Source organism: Castor canadensis, chromosome 2, assembly GCF_047511655.1.
Source record: "Castor canadensis chromosome 2, mCasCan1.hap1v2, whole genome shotgun sequence".
In the NCBI taxonomy this organism is placed as follows: Eukaryota; Metazoa; Chordata; class Mammalia; order Rodentia; family Castoridae; genus Castor; species Castor canadensis.
The window spans coordinates 120,246,638-120,266,487 of NC_133387.1; the positions used below are offsets into that span (position 1 = coordinate 120,246,638).

At 39.6% G+C, this 19,850-nt stretch overlaps 1 pseudogene; it reads left to right on the forward strand.

Moving 5' to 3' along the window:
- Positions 1–2,846: 2,846 nt before the first annotated feature.
- Positions 2,847–19,850, forward strand: part of LOC109676976 (DENN domain-containing protein 10 pseudogene) — a 37,320-nt pseudogene continuing 20,316 nt past the window's right edge.

Sequence of the window (19,850 nt, forward strand, 5' to 3'; positions counted from 1 at the left end):
ATAAACTTCTTTCTCTTCAATAAAGACTTGTCTTGCATCTTGCTCTCATCAAAGGCAGTTGTTCCTAAAATTTCAATCGCTGATATACACCCACAGAACAAGACTATGGAGTCTTCCTTTCCCCTTGACTTTGACTTGCCCAGTTATACCTCAATGTCACAGCAGCACTGTGGGACCTGATGCAGTGCTCTGATCTTATCCCACCCTTTGTACCGTCCTGAAGGAGACCTGAGGGTCCTTCCTCTTTTTCAGTCACAGCCTTGATGTAGTCTTCCTGTTGTGTGTCCTCGTTCCTAATGTAAAAGTGTTTAATGCTTCTTGGTTGAATTGGGTAGCATGGGGTAAGAATTTAACTGGTTATTCTTGAATTTCTTTTACAATAAACCAATTTTATAATCTTTACATTCATCAGCTTTTTACATTTGTGTTCTTTTCAGTTAGGGCTTCTTCGACCTATGGAAGCACATTGATTTGGAGTTTCAGATTGTCTGAAGCACTATTTGTTGTAATAACTGTTCTAAGTACAGTGCCTTTTTTTTAAATGAGAAAAAAGAAAGGTGAGGAAGCGGCTGTGATACAAAAGTTGCTGTGTTAAGTACTTGTATTAAGTAGGTGCATTTTGTGCGGGACGTGGCAGAGAAACTGAAAAGGAACAGTGGTGGATTATGTGCTTCTGAATTCATAGAAACATGCACAAGGGTGAACAGCATCCAGTGAGTAACAGTTTCGTGGCTTTTGCACGTCCGAGAGAGAAGTCAGTGCTCAGATGAGTTTTATCTCAGCAAGCATGTTTATGAGGATTGTGGTGTGCCTATCTTAACAATTGTTTTCTGTATCTTCAAAAAGTATTCTCTACTTTTTAAATGCTTTATATTAGAGATTTCTTTAATGCACACTTGTCAAATATATATATATATATAGTACGATGTTACCTTTTTTGTTTTAGATGTAAGCACATGCTTGTGCTAGGTACTTACATAAATTGTTACATTATTTTTTCTTATGTAATACCTTTTTGTTTGTTTTTGTGGCTCAAATATATTCTTTCCTTAAACTCTTAAAAAAAGAAAGAAGTTCAGTAAAATCCTAATGATCATAGGTTTGGGTTGCCAATGTTAGAATAATCTGCAGTTTATTTTTCTCCTTCTGTGAATATTCTCTGGCTATGCCTATGGATATGCCTGGGAACAATGACAAGCCAGCACTCATGGGCAATCCCTGCCACCCAGGTTGTGCTCTATGAATGCATTTCCCTTCTATAGAGACCAGAGGCCTAGAGGAGTCAGAGTTTGTGAGGGCTGTTGTACCAAAAAGAAAGGAAGTTATCATCAAATGCTTCCAGGGTCATACCAAAAGGATGGATAAGTCATCTTGAAGGAGCTCAAGAGACTTGAGTCTTCCAGAAGAACAATAACCACATGAGTTGACACATATGTGTTATATAAAATAAAGTCATACTCAACAAAAATTAAAACATACCAAAAATCCACACACACAAACAAAACACACTTTTAATCATTAAAGGTTGCTAGGTCATCTGTTCATCATTACAGAAAGGTTGTCAAGCAACTATTTTGCTAGTCCTGGATAAACTGCATTTCTAGGTAAGCAAACATGGAGGGAAATCATTTTATATATGAACTTCACATTGTAAATACAGAATAAATGTAGGATCTCTAAAAGCAACATTCTGAAATCCCTAGAGGCATTGTAGATCATCTACCTGTGGATCCATGATTGCTAAAAATGTCACATAGAAGAAGGATTTGAGCTGGTTTTAGAAAACCAGACTGATCCCACATGAAACCACTGACCCATGTCATTGTCAGCAAGATGGGCAGATAGACCATGTGCCTCCCAGTGGAATCAAGAGCAAGGCTCTGGTCCCCACTACACATGGTCAGGAAATAAAGAGCCTAAAGATCCCAGACTAGATTCCAGCAAAACAAATGTGGCAAGACTAAGTGTGACAATGGGAAAAATGAAATGCATGGATGGGAAATATAGTAAGAAATAATTAGCTGTGGCCATGGTATTCAAAATAAAGTTACTATCTATTACAGATTCCTAGTAAAGAATTGCTTGATAAGCCACGCATTCTTGTAATCCTATCTACTCAGGAGGCAGACATTAGAGTCAGCCCTGGAAAATAGCTCACAAGAAAAACCACTACAAAAAAGGGCTGGAGGAATGACTCAAGAGAAAAAAAATAAAAGAACTGCTTGGTGAAATGATAAATGGCAGGGATATTCCAGCAAAAATGGTAGGGGATATCAAAACAAAAGGGATGAGTTGTTAGCAATTATTAAAACATTTATGGTTGAAAATTTTCACAATAAAAATTAAACAGGAAGAAATGATGGGGCAGCCTCAGGGGAAATGTTTCTCTCACTGACTGTTCCTCTGGTCAGTGCCCCAGCATTGTAATGAAGGCTCGCCCTAGCATTGTAATGAAGGCTCAAGGGATTCTGGCAAAGGGCAAGTGACAGAAAAAAGAGCACTTTCTTTACCTTCTCTGTTAGGATGGTAAGATGTCTAAGCCAGTAGGATGGGGCAGATGCTTTGCCATCTTAGAAATTCCTTTTAGAATCCCAAATACAAGCAGCAGCCTTGGCACAAACTGAGCAAGCAAATGCCTAAAGCAGAACATAGTAGATAAAAAGAAACCATAGACAAAACCTAATTAATAAGATGTACTTGTGGAGGATCCAAGATGGCAACTAAGGTACAGAAGCAGACAGTGTGAGCTCTTTGACTCCAAAACCATGCTGAGACACTGGAGCCACACTTGGGGGAAATAAACCACAGAGGAGAATCAAAAATTTGGCATCCTGAACCCCTAACCCATGGAAAGCTTCTCCATGCCATGTTACACTGGGAAAATTTGTGGGCTGCCACCACTGCCACCACCACCACTGCTGCCATCTCTGGCTCTAAACCTGCCTGCAAGACATTTGGCAGACCAAACAGGTTAGCGCCATGTGTCATGCAGAATTCCCCAAGCTACCCCCAGGATAAACCAGCACACACCCCCAAAAAAACACTGAACAATAAACAGTGAACTGTAATCTATTACAACAGTAGAAGGGGTGGGATTGCTGAAAGCGCACCAGAGAAATTGGGCAAGGAACTAATCTTGGCAGAACCATCAGTAAACAAATCCTAGAAATGCATGAAAACCAACAGCAGGTGGGTTATAAGTCACTCCTTGAAGCAGAGCAGGTCACAAAGCTCATCTGCTGAGCCAGTGAGCAGCACCCAAAGTCAAACTGCCCCACAAAATTGAAAAACAAGTAGCAAACCATCATAACACACTAACAGCAGAGGGGCTGACAGAACACTGACCCTGCCCCAAAGAAAGGGGGTGGGCCAAAGAAACAAGCCCCCAGTGTGGAAATCCCAGTAAACAAGCACAGCAAAAAGCCACTTCCAAAGCAGGACAACCAGTGGACTACAGAACTGATCTCCTGAACATGAGGACAGCATTCAAAGTTAAAGTGCCACACCTCACTGGGGAGGAGCTGATCAAGCAGCTGCAGCTGAAGGACAGAAGAACAAAACACTACTGACAAGCTGATCACCTGGCAAGACCAGGACAGAGCTTCTGTTTATATGTCAACACCAGGACTGGATGCTGGAGGAGTAACTCCAGAACTTAAACTAAGACTGAAATTCTATTGTTCCTGAACCTGGAGATTTTTGTTTGTGTGTTTGTCTGGTTTTTGTTTGTTTGTTCAATTCTCCCCATTGATTTCTTTGGGGTTTTTTGTTGTTGTTAGTTTTGTTATTGTGGGTTTTCTATTTTTATTTTTATTCCTATTATCTTTTTTTTCTCTTTCTATACTATCAACTTTACCATCATCATCCTCTCATCCCTACTCTTACCCCCTTCAGTCTCCCTCCTTCTCCTGTGCTAAAACCAATTGCTCCCCACTCCAACAACTCATTATGCCCCTTCTCACCCCCTCTCTTCCCCCCAGCCCTCACCTTCCCCTCCCATTTTCCCCCAACTTGTTACCAAACTACACCTCCCTCCTTCAAATTTATCACCCACTGACCAACCTACTATACCAACTTTACACAACCCCAAGCCCCTGCAATCTTGAATACTAACACCATCTTCTACAACAACGGAATACATCCAAACACACACAAGGACCACAAAAACAGCAGCCCCCACACTGATTTCCCCATTCACTCACCCCACCTCCCATTTCCCCTTTAGTGCCACCCTACCCAACTCCCCAAATTACTATACCTAGTATTACAAACTTTAACCCCCCAACCCCCAATGCTTATAGATATTACCACCAAGAGGACTTCTATATAACACATAAACTACTGGTTAGGTACTAAGCCTGTGAATTAGTTAATACTAAATGACACCCAGACCATGGACAGAAATAGCATACCCACTTAGCTAAAAACCCAAGACAGCCACAAAACAAAAATTAAATCAAGGGAACAAAAACAGGTGACTGAAACCACCAACTAGCTTATCAAGAATATAGTTGCACTATACCAAGTAGAGCAATGGGAAGAAGAAAGAGGGATGGAAACCATTCTTCCTCTCAAAATAATTTAATACAGGATTCAGAGAGAAATGAAGAAAACAGATACCCAGTTCTGAACTCCAACAAAACAAAGATAAATGACAACAAGGAACCCAACGATGTTCACAAAAACATCCTAATAGAAGAAATCCTGCAAGTAATCACTAAGAATTTCATGGATATGATACTAGACACAGTTAACCAAAACCAAGAGGCACTCAAGAAATATCAAGACACCAAAAATAAAGAATATAAGAAGACACAGAAACAAATAAATGAACTCACAGGATCACTAAATAAACACCAAAGTGAAACAGAGAACACTATAAATAGAGAGCTAAACAAATTAAAGATGAAAATAGACAATATTAAAGAAGAAGTGACCCATGATATGGAAAAACTAGAAAAAAGAAAAAAACAGAAACACAAAACACAGTGGAAAGCCACTCCAGCAGACTAGAACAAGTGGAAAACAGAATCTCAGAACTTGAAGATGAAATGGAAATTCAAGGAAAAACTGAAGAACTATTAGTCAAACAACTCAAGACCAGTGAAAGGAATATGCAAGAATTCACCAACTCCATCAAAAGAACAAAACTGAGAATCATGGGCATTGAAGAAGGAGAAGCAGTCCAAGCAAAAGGGATTCATAATATATTCAATGAAATAATAATAGAAAAATTCCAAAATCTAGAGAAAGTTATGCCTATTCAAGTACAGGAACCTCCAGAACACCAAACAGACTTGACCAAAATAGAACTTCCCCACAACATATTATCTTTAAAACACAAAGCACAGAAAATAGAGAAAGAATATTGAAGGCTGTAAGACAGAAAAAACAAATAACATACGAATGTAAACCCATCAAAATCATAGCAGATTTCTCAACAGAAACCATAAAAGCAAGAAGGGCATGGAGTGAGATATTCCAGGCACTGAATGAAAATAACTTCCACAGTAGGATACTCTATCCAACAAAACTGTCATTCAAAATAGATGGAGCAATAAGTCTTCCATGACAAGCAGAAACTAAAACAACATATGACCACCAAACCACCACTACAAAAGATTCTCCAAGGAATTCTGTACACAGAAAATGAAAGTAAACAAAACCATGAGAGAACAGGCAGTACCAAACCACAGGAGAAGAAAAGACAAGAATGTAGAGAGTAACATTGATTCATCTGCACACAATCAAACCCTTAAACAACAAAAACAACAAAATGACAGGAATAACCACATACTTATCAATATTAACACAGAATATCAAAGGACTCAACTCCCCCATCAAAAGACACCATTTGGAAAGCTGGATTAAAAAGGAAGATCTAACAATCTGTTGCTTGCAGGAGACCCATTTCATTGATAGAAATAAACAATGGCTTAGGGTAAAAGGCTTGAAGAAGATTTACCAAGCCAATGGTGCCCCAAAACAGGCAGGAGTAGCAATATCTCAGACAAAGTAGACTCAAACTTACATTGATCAAACAAGATAGAGAAGGAGAAATACATCAAAAGAAAATAGCAATTAACAAGCTGAATTCACCCAACGTCAGTGCACCCAACTTCATCAAACATACTCTAAAGGACTTAAAAACACATATAGACTCCAACACAGTGGTAGCAGGAGATTTTAATACCCCGTATCACCAATAGATAGGTCATCCAAACAAAAAATTAATAAAGAAATTCTAGAACTGAATCACACCATAGATCAAATGGACCCAGCTGATGTCTACAGAATATTTCATCCAACTTCTGCACAATATAAACTCTTCTCAGCAGCCCAAGGAACTTTCTCCAAAATTGTTCATATGATAGGGCACAAGGCAAGCCTCAGGAAATATAAGAAAATAGAAATAATCCCTTGCATTCTATCAGATTACAACACACTAAAACTAGGACTCAACAACAAAAACAACAGCAGAAAATTCGCAAACAATTGGAAGCTGAACAATGCATTGTTGAATGATCAGTGAGTCATCAATGAAATAAAGGATGAAATTAAAATGTTCCTGGAAGTTAATGAAAATGAAAACACAATCTACCAGAACCTATGGGACCCAGCAAAGGCAGTCTTAAGAGGAAAGTTTATAGACATGAGTGCATATATTAAAAGGGCAAAAAGATCTCAAATTAATGACCTAATGTTACATCTCAAACTCCTAGAAAAACAAGAACAAGCAAAACCCAAAATAAGCAGAAGGAGAGAAATAATAAAAATAAGGGCCAAAATTATAGAAATGGAGACAAAAAAATACAAAGAATCAACAAAACAAAAAGCTAGTTCTTTGAAAAAATAAACAAGATTGACAGACCCCTGGCAAGTCTGACTAAACTGAGGAGAGGAAAAACCTAAATCAGTAAAATCAGAAATGCAAAAGGGGAGATAGGAACAAACACCATGGAAATCCAGGGAAACATCAGAGACTACTTTGAGAACCTACATTCCAATAAATTTGAATATCTTGAAGAAATGGACAAATTTCTAGATACTTATGACCATCCAAAATTGAACCAAGAGGATATTAACCACCTAAATAGATCTATAACACAAAATGAAATTGAAGCAGCAATTAAGAGTCTCCCAAAAACAAAAGTCCAGGACCTTATGGATTCTCAGTGGAATTCTACCATACCTTTAAAGAAGAACTAATACCAACTCTCCTTAAACTTCTCCATGACATAGAAAGTGAAGGAATACTGCCTACTTTATTCCATGAAGCCAGTATTACACTCATCCTAAAATCAGACAAAGACACCTCCAAAAAAGGAGAACTACAGGTCAATCTCCTTAATGAACATTGATGCAAAAATATCAAATAAAATATGGCAAACTGAATCCAACAGCACATCAGAAAGATCATTCACCATGACCAAGTTAGCTTCATCCCAGGGATCCAGGGATGTTTCAACATATGCAAATCTGTAAATGTATAAAGGTAATACAGCACATTAATAGAAGCAAAGACAAAAACCACTTGATCATCTCAATAGATGCAGAAAAAGCCTTTGATAAGATCCAACACCACTTCATGATAAAATCCCTAAGAAAACTAGGAATAGAAGGAATGTACCTCAACATTGTAAAGGCTATATATGACAAACCTACAGCCAACATCATACTTAATGGTGAAAAACTGAAAGTTTCCCCTAAAATCAGGAACGAGACAAGGGTGCCCACTATCCCCACTCCTATTCAACATAGTCCTTGAATTCCTACCCAGTGCAATAAGGCAAGAAGAAGAAATGAAAGGAATACAAATAGGTTAAGAAACTGTCAAAATATCCTTTTTTGCAGATGACATGATTCTATACCTCAAAGACCTGAAAAACTCTACCCACAAACTTCTAGACACCATAAACAGCTTCAGCAAGGTGGCAGAATACAAAATCCACTTACAAAAATAATTAGCTTTTCTATACACCAACAATGAACAAATTGAGAAAGAATATATGGAAACAATTCCATTTACAATAGCCTCAAAAAAAATCAAATACCTAGGAGTAAACTTAACCAAGGATGTGAATGACCTCTATAAGGAGAACAACAAACCCCTGAAGAAAGAGATTGAGGAAGACTACAGAAGGTGGAAAGATCTCCTGTGCTCATGGATTGATAGAATCAACATAGTAAAAATGACTATACTACCAAAAGTAATCTACATGTTCAACACAATTCCCATTGAAATTCCAATGACATTCATCACAGAGATTGAAAAATCTACCCTAAAGTTCATTTGGAAATACAAGAAACTGCAAACAGCCAAGGTTTGCAATGCTTGAGGTATCACAATACCTGACTTCAAAATATATTACAAAGCTATAGCAATAAAAACAGCATGGTACTGGCACAAAAGAAGATATGAAGACCAGTGGAACAGAATAGAGGACCCAGATATGAATCCACACAACTATACCCACCTCATTTTTGACAAAGGTGCCAAAAACATATGATGGAAAATAGCCTCTTCAACAAATGTTTTTAGCAAAAGTGGTTATCTGCCTGCAGAAAACTGAAAACTATACCCATGTTTATCACCCTGTACTAATATCAACTCAAAATGGATCAAGAACATTAATATCAGACACGAAACTCTGAAGTTAGTACAGAAAAGAGCAGTTAGTACTCTGGAAGCAATAGGTATAGGCAAGGACTTCCTCATTAAAACCTCAGCAGCTCAATAACCAAGAGAAAGGATGGACAAATGTGACTACATGCAACTAAAAAGCTTCAGCACAAAAACGAAATGGTCTCTAAATCGAAGAAACCACCCACAGTGGGAGAAAATATTTGCTAGTTATACATCCGACAAAGGACTGATAACCAGAATATACAGGGAGCTCAAAAAACTAAACTCACCCCAAATCAATGAACCAATAAAGAAATGGTCACCTGAACTAAATAGAACTTTTTTAAAAGAAGAAATCAAAATGTCCAAAAAACACACAAAAGAATGCTTACCATCTCTGGCCATAAAGGAAATGCAAATCAAAACCACACTAAGATTCTACCTCACCCCTGTTAGAATAGCTATCATCAAAAACACCACCAACAACAAATGTTGGCGATGATGTGTGGAAAAAGGAACCCTCATACACTGCTGGTGGGAATGCAAGCTTGTGCAACCACTATTTAAAACAATATGGAGGCTTCTTAAAAAACTAAACATAGATCTGCTATATGATCCAGAAATCCCACTCCTGGGGATATACCTAAAGGAATGCAACTCAGGTTACTCCATAGGCACCTGCACAACCATGTTTATTGCAGCACTATTCACAATAACCAAGTTATGGAAACAACCAAGATACTCCACTACTGACGAATGGATTAAGAAAATGTGGTATTTACGCATAATGGAATTTTACTCAGCCATGAAGAAGAATGAAATCTTATCATTCACAGGTAAATGGATGGAACTGGAAAACATCATCTTAAGTGAAGTTAACCAGGCTCAGAAAGCCAAAATTGTATGTTCTCCCTCTTATGTGGACTTTAGATCTAAAATCAAATGCATGTGACATGGGTCACATGCTAAGAGGAGGACACATACAGGAGGAATAGAGAAAGGTAGGAAACCCAAGACTTGAAAGAAGTGTTTGATGTCCCCACTGCAGAGGAGCTAACATAGAAACCTTAAAATGACAGAGGTCAATATGGGAAGGTGACCTGGAAGTAGTAAAGAGGTCTGGAAGAGATGAATCAGTTTGGGTTGTAAGACACACATGCATGGAAACAATGCTTGGAATCTCTCCCTATAGCTATCCTTATCTCAAAGTAGCAAAAACGCTATGTCTTACTTATTATTGCTTATGTCTTCTCTTCAACATAACTGGAGAAGACTGCTGAACGGGTTCTGCCTGGAAGCAAGGAGGGTGGGGGAAAGAGGGAGTGGTGGAGGCAGGGGGAAGAAATGGCCCAAACAATATATGCACATATGAATAAATAAAAAAATAAGTTGTACTTGTGATAGATTTCAGACAGTCTCTATGGTAAAATGAAGGAAATTACAGTAACTACAGTTGTGTTAGTCAGCTTTCTGTTATAGTAACAAAATACCTGAGATAATAAACTTAAGGAGAAAATAGTTATTTTGGCTCATAGTTTTGGGGGCTTAAGTCTAGAGTCAGTTGACATCATTGATTTTTGGCCTCTGGAAACACAGCACATCAAAGAGGGAGCTCATGTCAGAACTGTTCAACTCATGATATCTGGGGAGAGAAAAAGAAAGAGAAAAGGACAATTCTCCCTACTCCTTTAAGGGCATGTCCTCAAAGACCTAAGCTCCTCCCACTAGGCCTCATATCTTAAAGATTCTACCACCTCCCAGCAGCATTTCCCAACTGTAGTTATAGCACAAATATCAGGGCTTATGAGAGTACATGCTAAGTCTTAATGTCTGTCCCCCCTTTAAAGCCAGGGTTGATGGTACATGCCTATAATTCCAGCTATTTGGGAGGAAGAGGCAGGAAGATTACAAGTTCAAAGCCATCTTTGGCAAAATTAGTGGGATTCTATCTCAAAAACATTTTGTTTATTTGAGACAAACAAAAGGGCTAAGAGCATGGCTCAAGGAATAGAGCACCTGCCTAGTATTCACAAGGGCACGAGTTCAATCCCCACTACTGTGAAAATAAGTAAATGAAATAAAACTTTAAAAAGAAAAGAAAAGAAAAAAAGTCCTATGTTGAAGCAATCTCCAATGTGTGATATCAAGGGATAGGACCTATTAATCAGATGAGATAGTAGAAGTCTTTGATACAACATAAAAAAAGAAATCATAGTATTTGGGAGACAGAAATGAAGAAGCTTTGTTTTGTGTCATGTGTCTTGTTTTGTGAAGGTGACTAGAAGGGCAAAGCCCTAGGGCATGGTGTCAGTGTCCTTATAAAAGAGGCGTGAGGGAGCTGCTCAGCCATTCTACCCTAGGAGGACACAGAAGGCACCATCCATCAGGACAGCACCCTCACCAGACACTGCTTTTGCAACTTGGACTTCCTAGCCTCCAGAACCAAGTTTCTATGTTTGTAAATTACCCAATGTAGGTATTTCATTATAGCAGCCTGAACCAAAGAAAGCAGTAGGAAAACCCAGACACTTGAGTCCAATTTGTCCCAACAAAATTTTCTGGAAAGGAATATGTGAAGAGATGACATCAACACAAAGCTGAAAGTTGAAGAACTGAGAAAAAGGGCTCAGGAAGAGCTTCTAGGATCTTAATGGATCTGTCATGGGCCTGCCTTGAACTGCAAAGCCAGCTGAGCTTACGGATCTCACCAGGATGCGCTCAGCCCCTCAGCCCAAGCCACCTGACGGGAAGAAGCATGCAGGGGTCCTTTCTTTCTTCTTTTCTCTTTCACTGCAGTGTGTGGTCCATGCACTTGATTCACGTTAGTACAGAGGCAGTCCCACTGCTCCCCCAGTGCTGTGTGGTTTGTCACACAGCAGATCCATTACTCTCCATGGCCATGCTCCTCTTCAGAACACCTGGTACTCAGAGAGCAAGGTATGTGTGTGCTTAGGTTTGCCAGCCCCATTCCCAACATTAGCTGCCTAATCACAGGGATTCATATGACATTGTTTTATGAATACAAGCTGTATAGGATGGAACCAAGGTTCTGGCTGCCATGTGGCCCTCAGGGAACTGTATAACATGTGAGCCACAATGAGAAAGTCTCTGGCACATAACTTACAACTCTGAAGTCCCCACTCTCCTGTGCTGCTGGGCCAGCATGGCAGCCCTTTCCTCCCAGTTTGGGAAGGCTTCCCCTGAGCTGAGGGACAGCCTGTGCTTGCCTCTCTTGCGGTTTTTGTCTCAAAAGGAAGTCTTCACTTCTCATTGTTCCAGACCTCTACTCAGATTCCTGCCTGCTCCACAGTCCAAACACAAATCCCCAAAATGAGCAGCACTCCAAGGCAATACAGTAATTTCACTGGGTGTCTATAAAAACTCAGGATCTCAAAGTGAAACTAGAATCTGCAAGTGTAAGATCAAGGAGGAGTGTGTGATTTTTGGATGGAGATGAATTTATCTGTAGGAAGGCATTTGACTGATATTTAAATTCAAAGTCTGAAGTCCAGGAGTTGGGGGTGGCAGGGCGCTTCTTGATAGAATAACTAAAATTTGAACTGAAAAATGGTCACACTAAATAGGATGAAATACTAGAGATTTTTTTGGTACAATATAAAAAAGGAAATCCTAGTGTTTGGGAGATAGAAATGTAGTAGTTTTGCAATGTTTTGTTTTGTTTTTCACCACATCTGGCCTTTATCCTTCCCCAAATATGTATTATGAAGAAAAGTATTGAGGAGAAAGCAGCAACATGTTTGAGAAAGAATCCTCCAGAGGTTGGGGATACTTTTGGTAGACATCCCACTATTGGACTGTCTGTTCTCAGTGGTGATTATAACACTTTTGGGTGACATGGGCTTAGAAACTAGACAGAAAAAGGCCTGTTACTAGAATTGGCAGCTGAATTGAGATGGGATAGAAAGGGACTGATCCTAGAGACACTTGGCAAGTGGAGGGGAGTAATTAGATATGGTTCCTGAAACTGAAACAGGTGAGCGACCTAGGACTAAACCTGATGAACAGTAGTTTTTCCTTACCATTGGGGTGTACTTCATGACCTTCCATAAATACCAGGAACCAAATGCTAGTACTAACCTTTAGGCATACTGTTTCTTCCTATACATGCATAACTCTGAAAAAGTTTAATTCATTAATTAGTCACAGAGATTGATAACAATAACTAATAACAAAATATAACTATGTAACTATTATAGCAATTTGCTTCTCTCTCTCTCTCCCTCTCTCTCTCTTTTCAAAGATCTTACTATCCTGTACTCACCCTTCTCTTTCTGTGATGATATAAGATGATCCTTGAAGGAAACACATTATAGTTTCTCTTTGGCATAGTTTAATTTCTGGCATCACTATCTTGTACACTGGGGACATTTTTAAGTAAAATAAGGGCATTTGAACAGAATCATAGCAATACCACAAGTCAACCTGATAACCAAGATGGCTGCTAGGTGGCTAACTAGCAAGGAGTATATACAGCATCGATACATTGGGTGAAAGGATGATTTGCATCCCAGGCCAGATGGATTAGGACAGCATGAGATTTCATCATGTTAAGAGAAAAGGTTAGTTTGAGAAGAATTAATTTAGAAGGTAACATGTATAGCTATCCTTATCTCAACTAGCAAAAACCCTTGGTCCTTCCTATTATTGCTTATACTCTCTTCAGCAAAATTAGAGATAAGGGCAAAATAGTTTCTGCCTGGTAGCAAGGGAGTAGGGGAGAGAGGGAGAGAGGGGGCAGGGTAGGTAAGGGGTGGGGTAGGTAAGGGGCGGGGTAGGTAAGGGGTGGGGGAAGGGGGGAGAAATGACCCAAACATTGTATGCACATATGAATAAAATAAATAAATAAATAAATATAAGAAATGAAAAAAATGTTAATCAGAAAGGTATATAATTTAAAACCTGATTTTTTATTCCTGGAATTTTCTATCTAATATTTTCAGATCATTTTGAAACCATGCAAAGTGACACTGCAAATAAGGGGGTCTACTCTATATGACCAGAATGTAAAATGCAGACTTGTTTCAGATAGCTGAATATCTCACTCAATTCCTCCATCTGGGTCAGTACAGAAGGTTTAGGCAGCAGGAACACCATAAACTTGGCCTGCCTACCTGATTGGAAAACATATTCCCTAGCTGGCCAGACTAACTTTCTAGTTAACAGTACACACAAGACAAGGTGGAAAAGATGCTGCCCATGGCTTCTGTCTCTGTGAGAGACCCAAAGCCCTTTGCTATGCCTAGAGAAGCATGTGGAATCCTTACTGCAAGGAAAATACAGCTGGTCCTTGGTATCCATGGGTTCTGCATGCACAAATTCAATTAACTGCAGACTTAAAATATTTGGAGGAAAATTGTGTCTGTACTGAACATAGACAGACCTTGTTTCTTATCAATATATTAGGTGTTACAAGTAATCTACAGATAAAGTGTAAAAAGGATTTCCATTGGTTTTACTCAAATATTACACCATTTTATAGAAGGGACTTGAGCATCCTCAGACTTTTTCTCCTCAAGATTCTGGAACCAATCTCCCCAGATACAAGGGTCCATTGCACTGTAAGTCTTCTTCCTAGTCTTTCCCAAAGGAATCTCATCCATTTTCCAATGGAATCAATTATGTTGACCTTCTTCTGTGTGAACGGAGTAGAAAATGAAGATGGGAGTGGGCTGCATGCTCACCTCCTGCCAGCCCTTTGCTAACTCTGCAATTCTGAGCTCTGCTGGTTTGGAAATCTCATTTCTTGGGGAAAGAATATTTCAAGCAAATGAATCCATCGAAATGGAGGCTGAGGCTATTTTAGCCACGTTAAGTTCTTATGACCCTGGGAATGGGGCACCAAAAATAAAGGGCTACAACATCTTCAAAGATGATTGGTCTGGGAGTGATTTGTCTGGATCTGAGATTCCATGTTTTCCAAGTACCACATAGGAGGACATCTGGTGGCAACACTGAAGGAAAACTGTAGCACCCTATACTTCCACAGCCATCAAGACCTCAAACCCTTCAGAAAGGAAAGTATTTTTTCACCCACTGTAAAGAATTCATATCAGTCAAAATGCTTCCCAGGAAAATGGAAATGTGACTTAAGTCAGAGAGAGGTCGCTAAAGAATCCAAGGCCCATAGCTTCTGAAGAATCAAGGATGACTGCGCCTGCTTTATCCTGTCTCTGGCTTTGCATACAGTTATTCACATCTGTGCCTTTCATTTTTGTCTTTTATATAAATTATATTCATGCTTTTAGCTTTACTAATTAGCCTATAGCTACAAAAGTACAAGCCAAGTTCATACTAAAACCAGACAGGCCAATTATCTCTGACTTACCTTATCAGTCACCTGCCTCTATCTTCATCACCCTCACACACCTTCAATTCTTCATCCTTATCATTTTTACACTTACTTCAATTTGAATCTTTCAGTTTGCACAATCTTTCTACTCTCCTTTTGATTCACAATTCATGAAAAGTAGTGCTCTGGTCTGAATATTGGTGTTGCCCCAAATTCATGTTGAAACCTAACCCCCGATGGTTGTTAATAGTTGGGGACTTTCTTTATTTTTTATTTTCTGTGTTTATTTTATCATTTTTACATTTCTTTACATGTGTATATATTGTTTGTGCCATCTCGCCACCCCCACCCCACACCCCTGCTTCCAGGCAGCTTTAAGAAATGAGGGCTCCATTCTCATAAATGGGACTAATGAGTTTGTAAAGGACTTTGATGGGAGCTGTTTGTTCCTTCTATCATTCAGACATAGAGAAAGAGCCATCTTGGAAGCAGATCTTCACCAGGTATGAAATATGCCAATACCTGATCTTCCCAGTCTACAGAATTGTGAGCAATAAATTTCTATTATTCATGAATTATCCAGAGTAAGGATATCAGTCTGCCCTTCCTAATGATAATTCCTCAATTGCTAATCCTACACCAGTTCTTTGTTATATGAGCATCCTTTAGATTCTTCTACTGCACTGACTGCTGCTGAGCCTCTAATTAACAAGTGCAGTACTCTCTTTCCTGTGTCTGCTCTTATTGCACTTTTCCATCTATTTAACATCATTGCTTATCCCCCTCCCACATTAAGCCTTTTGACTCCATGCTATGACCTGTTTGCTTTGGGTCTTCTACATACTTGGTTTTTCCTTCTTTTTAGGAAATATTTGGCGGGTGTCAACTATGTTACCATGAAATAAGAGGCAGCTTTTTTGAAGGAAGTGATGTGTATGCTTATATCTATAGGAGGAGCAAGAGGTAGTCATAAAAGGAAGGAGGACAGGGGAGAAAGGACATTTCAGATAGAAAGAATAACTTTTTTAAATTCTGTTTTCAACCCTGCTATTTTTATTAGCATACATTAGTAGTACAAGAAGAATTCACTGATAATTCCACAGATGTGTACAGAGTATTTTAAATAAGTTCACTCCCTCCATTATTTTCCCTTAACACAGCCCCTATATCCCCCCCCCCTTTTTAAACAGTTGGGGAATGGTGGTCTCAACTGTACCATAAGCCTCCCAAACCCATGGGGGCAAAGTGGCATCAACAGTCTTAATGCCTCCCCTAGATCAAATCGATGCCATTGTTACCTAGGATAAAAAAGTTTAATACAACTATGCACTTTGCATAATCACTACAAATACAGCAATTCATCTTTGGTCTCAGATTCTTTCCCCCAGCTTTTCAAAATAATGAAATGCCTGCTGTTTTTGATCCAAGCACAGCAGTGTATCACAGGGAATCTGGGCTATACATGTTGCAGTAATGGCAAGCCTCTCTCTTCCACATGTGGTCACATGGCTGGGGGCTCAGTGAGGAGCCGTAGTCTTCCAGGGGTCAGCTCTTAAGGTGGAGTGCAAGGCCCAGACAATAGCACTTTTCCACATGTATCTTTTTGTTAAGAACTTATCTTTTTATTTCACCTAGTGCTGCCTGCCAGCTTGTTCCAAATCTCCTTTGAAAATAAGCAGACCATATTTGCTTTCTACAAGGTGGTATTATAACAAGACATCATTTGAAATTGAAAGAAAATGTGCAGGTGCACTGCTCACACTTCATGAATTTGTTCCTTTATTACTCTATGGCTGAATTTCCATGAAATGCTCTTCTGAGAGAGTGTAATAAATGTAGCTCGGAAAAAAGGACGGTTTGCAGTAAAAAAAAAAAAAAAAAAAGAGTGAGGAGGAGAAAGAAATGTCACATATGACATTCCCTCATGGAAATTCAAAATCCAACTATAGTCTCTAAGAAACCAAAGCGGCAACAATATACCTCTTCACCTTTGTCTAACCTACACTTTCCCAGGCTTCTTTAATTAGCAAAGCCATTTTTTCACAACATGTGCTAGCAACCAGCAGACTCTTGTTTCACAGTATATCAAAAATGCTACTCTGAGACAGAGGAAATTAAGGCATTATTATTTGCCATGTCTGGTCCTTGATGCCTTAAATCTTCCCCGCATAAAAACCTGAAGACTTCCATTCACAAAACTGGAGCCTCTACCTATCTTCTCAGTCACCCTATAAATAGCAGGCTCAATCTTGGTCATTCCTTAGGACTCACCTTAAAATCGTCACATAGATGGAAGAATCACTAACCTCAAACTCTAGGGCTCAACACTAAAGCTCCAGGGCTTTTGGACAAGCCTCATGCTTGTTGTTTCCCAGTTCTTCTGTCATATTCCTAGAAATAGGTACACCCTTGAACTCAGGTCACACAACAGGACTTTCTCCTCAGTACTCAGAGTAAACTCTGCACATTCCCTTTCCAGAATCCTCAGGTGATTCTGGAGAGAGGGACTGCCTTGCGTTTTCTAGGATCCTTCCACTACACTTTGGATCTTTGATGCCACCCCCAAAGGCTCATGAGTTGAAGGCTTGGTCTTCAGCCCATAGTACTATTAAGAAGTGGTACAACCTTTAAGAGGTGGGGTCTGGTGGAAATAAGTTTGGTCCTAGAGGGTGTGTCTTTAAGGGGGGCATTAGCACCCCATTCCTCTTCTTCCTCTTTCTTTGGTTCCTTGCTGCTATAATGTGAGCATTCCTGCCTTGATATGCTGCCTTACCACAGGCTCAAAAGCAATGGGCTAAGCTGGGTGCCAGTGGGTTACACCTGTAATCTTAACTACTCAGGAGGCAGAAATTAGGTGGATCACAGTTTGAAACCAGCCCCAGGCAAATAGCTCACGAGACCCTATCTAGAAATCCCTTCACAAAAATAGGCCTGGCAGAGTGGCTCAAGGTGAAGGCATGGAGTTCAAGCCTTAGTACCCCCATCCTCCCCCAAAAAAAGAAAAAAAAGCAATGGGCCAACCAATCATAGACTGAAACTTCCAAAACTGTGAACCAATATAAGATTTTCCTCCTTAAAAGTTGATCATCTCAGGTATTTTGGTATAGTAATGAAAAGCTGACTGACATACCTGCTCAGGCAATAGAGTACAAACATAGTTTGTGCCTTCAAGGGTTTCCTATGACAGGGACCCTTCAGTTTTTTCCCACCTAAGGCTTCTTCAGTCATGGTAGACCTGTCTATTGAACCAGCCATCATGGGTATAAGGTCTTAAAAGACCAATGGCTTATCTGGTAGCTTATGGGGTACATTGTTACACTTCTCAATTATTATGTTCTCCTGCCCAACAAATATTCTACTTTCTCTGGAATCATCTGCCTCTTTATTTCTTGAATTTTTCACAAGAAACTAAAACCAGGTTGCCTTCCAAAAGATTACATTCATCTTTTCAGTGAATTCCATACATGGCTTCAATAGAAAGCCATTCATTTAACAAATAATAAGTTCACCTATGTGTTAGTACTAGATATTGGATTACATATGAGAGCAAGACAAAATTTCTAACCTAGTTAGTTAATAAATAATGCAGCATCAGGTAAATACATATGCAAGATAGGAAAACCAGGCAGGGTGAGTGTGGAGGGGCTGACACAAATGGATGGGTTATTAGCCAGAGTCTGGCAAGACATCTCTGAGGATGGAATGAATCTAAAAAAGTGAATGTAAATTTGAAAGAGAATTCCATGAAGAAAAAAAATACCAGATGCAAAATCCTAAAGATGTCAGGAATAGCAAGTAAACTGAGGTAACGAAACACTGTGTGGGGAGATGCATGAGAGGAGGATGCAGTCGAGGCCCAGGCTTTACTCTTCGAGGAGCAGGGGGTGTCATTCCTTCGAACCCTGGACTACAAGGTGTGACATGCCTGCCTATCATGGATGGAAGCTTCTAATAAGGTGACCCACCCAAAGATCCTGACTGGTGGGAAAGTGGACAAATGAAGTGGGTGCTAACGGAGAAGAGAGAGGATATGAGACCCAGGGAAATCATGCTGATGCCAATATCAGGATTTACTGATGGGAAGGATGAGTGGATGCATAAAGCTGCCATTCCTGACTCAGGCAGTACTGCCCACCAAGGGAAATCAGAGTTCAGACATGGGCACAGCAGAGGTTTACAGGTGAAAGAAATGCCTTTGGACCTAGAATGCCCCAACAAATGTCCATGTATTAATGATTTGGTCCCTAATCTGAGGCACTACTGGAGGTGGTGGAAACATTAAGAGGTAGAGCCTCATAGAAGGACTTCGGGTCATTGTGAGGGGTGCCCTTGAAGGGTATAGCAGGAGCCCAGACCCCTCTCTTTCCTTTCTTTTTCTTTTCCCTGTCATAAGGTGAGTGGTTTGGCTTCCCCACACATTTCCACCATGATGTGCTGCCTTGCCACAGCCCCAAAAGCAGCAGGGCCAACTGATCATAGACTGGAACCTCCAAAACTGTGATCCAAAATAACCTTGTTCTTTTTATGAGTTGATTATCTCAGGTATTTCCTATAGTACTGTGAAGCTGACTAGCACACGTATTCATCCTAGTGTCATGACTGAGTTCTCTTGTAAACAACAGATCATGAATGAGGTTAAAATAAAAAAGTAAGGACAGTTCTATTTTCATGCAAAATAGATTTGCAAATTGGAAAACAAATTCAGTTTTTCTGAATGAAAAACAAGGAAACGTGACCTGTGTTTTCTAAACAAGAATAAGTGGCTAGCTACAGCTTAGCAGTTTTGGGGAGAGACAAGTGGGATTGAGGCAAGTTCTGTAATTGGAAATTAGCAGAAATCAGAGTGGTGATAAATTAAGTAAGCCCATTCAAATGTCCAGGTCAGGAAGCAAAACTGACCACATTAGTATTTCT